At 41.2% G+C, this 2,980-nt stretch overlaps 1 pseudogene; it reads right to left on the bottom strand.

Moving 5' to 3' along the window:
- Window positions 1–1,190: 1,190 nt before the first annotated feature.
- LOC148722136 (small subunit ribosomal RNA) lies at window positions 1,191–2,080 on the bottom strand (annotated as a pseudogene; the record flags this gene model as incomplete).
- Window positions 2,081–2,980: the final 900 nt, after the last annotated feature.

Genomic DNA, 2,980 nt, shown 5'->3' on the forward strand with positions numbered 1-2,980 from the left:
GTGTCTCTGATAATGGAAAAAATACTTTCTTCGTGGGCTTTCCTGTCCATGAATACTAAGCCATTTCGTTTGTCAGGCTTCAGTATCACAATGTCCTTGTTCTTCCTCAAATCCTTTAGTATCCTACATTTCTTTAAGTCCGCTGCAGAAGGTTGGTGGGAAGAAACGTACGAATGGGCAAGATGAGAAAGGTCTGCGACCAGTTTTCCCTTTAGCTCTCTGTCGAGTAGATTTCTGACCATGGTGCGATTAATCAGCTCAAAACAAGAGAAGACATCCGTTTTGCTAATGTTAGAAGGACAGATAGAGTGTGAAGGACCATATTTAAGTATTTCCAATTGTTCGGACGTGAGATTGTGCGACGAGAGGTTGGTGACTCTCTCCGTTGAAGCAAACGGTAGAACCACGTTTCGCGTTAAACTTTTTTAGTTTCTTCTCGTGAGTGGCGATAACACGTTTCACAGCCTTCTTTACATTATATTTAATAGTTCCAAGGAGGATGTATCCATCGATGTTGCTGACAATGCCATTCATATGCACCGCTAATCTGTCTCTTACTATGGTTAACTTACAGAGTTCCTTTCTTCGTTTGGTGATAGCACTTCTTAATAGGCGTCTTCGAATAGCATGTACATCATGTCTACTTATGTTAGGCAGTTGAAAACAGATGAACATCGGAAACACATTGAAGGATAAACAGTTTTTAAGAAAATTCAAATCCAACTCAGCTTGCTTACTTCCATAGAAGTATTCTCAAAACTTCGCATATTTACAAGCACCTGCAATCATCAAGGGCCTGTCTTGACTCTTGTGATACTGAATCTTTCACGATCTTAGATTCTGCCGCTTCAAAATACCAAATTAAGATCCAAGAGGCATTGCATATTAAGTGGGAAAAACCCATCCTTAATCAGCAATTGAAAAACCTAGAATTGTCTCTTTCCTTTTAATTATGTTGTTCCTTGGTCTTCTAATCTATTTTTATTATTACTATATTTATTTATTTATTTTTTGATATAGTCAAGCGCGTGCTAATTACGTTTTTCGCGTTTTTACATTCAAATGTAACGTAATCCCGGACACGTAGTGCGTAACGCCCTTAATTTATATTCAAATATTCAAATGCTAAATGCTCATTTGCAACTGAAGATGACATGAGAATGTCATGACATGTCTTGTAAATTTAAATTCAAAGTTGTTGTTTCTTTTTTGAGAGTTATTGTCACTCTGCTGTCTTTACGTCGTTTTAGAACCAAAGTCCTATTCCACTGTTCCAGGCTTACGTCTTCACGCACCGGCTTGCTTTGAACACTCTAATTTTTTCAAAGTAAACGTTCCAGATCCCGAACACACTCAGGTAAGAGCACACCCAGTCTCTGCGAGGAAGAAAAGCTCGGCCAGTAACGTACCTTGGGGCAGACCGGCCGGGCTATCCCGAGATCCAATTAGGGGCTTTTTAACTGCAACAACCTTAATATCCGCTATTGAAGTTGGAATTACCGCGGTTTCTGGCAACAGACTTACCCTCCAATGCATCGTCGTTAAAGGATTTAGGTTGAACTCATTCCAATTACAAGACTTGCAAAAGCCGTGTATTGTTATATCTTGTCACTACCTCCCTGAGTCAGGATTGGGTAATCTGCGCGCCTGCTGCCTTCCTTGGATGTGGTAGCCGTTTCTCAGGCTCCCTCTCCGGAATCGAACCCTAATTCTTCGTCACCCGTTGCAACCATGGTAAGTCACTACCTTACCATCGACAGTTGACGGGATAGATATTTGAATAAAACATCGCCAGCGCAAAGGCCGTGCGATTTGATTAGTTACTATGATTCACCACAACACCGAGAAAAATCTGCATTGTTTTTTACTCTAATAAATACATCCCTTCCGAAGACAGTCGGGACCTTTCGCAACTGTAACCTCTACAATTATTACGGTTATCCAAGTAGTAAGGGTACAATCAAATAAACGATAACTGATTTAATGAGCCATTCGAAGTTTCACAGTACTAGTGCTTATACTTAGACATGCATGGCTTAATCTTTGAGACAAGCATATGACTACTGGCAGGATTAACAAGGTAGCTATCCGATATCGGAGTCAGTCGCCACTAAAACAACTCAAACTCCGGCCACAAGCCTCTCCCACAAGCGGACGATGCCGCACCCTCCGTTCTTTCCAACGCTCAGCCATTGAAAGGCCACCAAATTATCGCGCCTTGGCTCGCTGCTCCCCCGTCAAGGCGGCCCAATCAAAGGTCGCCGAGCGATCGGGCCTTCTCTCTTAATTTGCCCAGCGCAGACAAGACTCTATGTATAACACGTCTTTTCCGCGTACAGCTACCCCGTGCCATCTCCTGAGATGCTGCCCCAACATAACCCGGTTAGACTCTAAAGGTAGCAAGTAGGAAAATGCTATCCATATTCCTAACCCTAACCCTAACCCCAACTTTAATTTATACCTATCCCTATGCCTAAAAGTTATCCAATTAACCCTAACTATAATTTTATTCCTAACCCTCATCGTAATATAACCCTAACCTAACCGTTAAAAGTTATCCTAAAAGTTATGCCTAAAAGTTATCAAATTTAACCCTAACTGTAAATTTATTCCTAACCCTCATCCTAGTTTAACCCTAACCCCAGCCTAACTAGAGTTTAATACTATCCATATTCCTAACCGTAATCCTAATTCTTCCCTAACCCTAACCCCTGAGGGTTACGGCTAGGGTTACTAAAATTTCTCTAGGCTCATTCATTCAATAATTTATTCTTACCCCAACCGTATAACGCTAACCATAAATTAGGGTTAGGGTAAGGAATAAATAACGGTTAAGGGTAGGGTAAAGTACAGGTCGAGAATAAATTTAGGTTAGGTCTAGGGATAGGGGTATGGCTAGGAATAAATATGGGTTAGTGTTAGCGATTGGGTTACTCCTTAGCTCTTAAATAAACGGCCAGGGTTAGTCCTTAGCTCTTAG

The sequence above is a fragment of the Stylophora pistillata genome, chromosome 10 (assembly GCF_964205215.1).
Source record: "Stylophora pistillata chromosome 10, jaStyPist1.2, whole genome shotgun sequence".
NCBI classification, from domain to species: Eukaryota; Metazoa; Cnidaria; class Anthozoa; order Scleractinia; family Pocilloporidae; genus Stylophora; species Stylophora pistillata.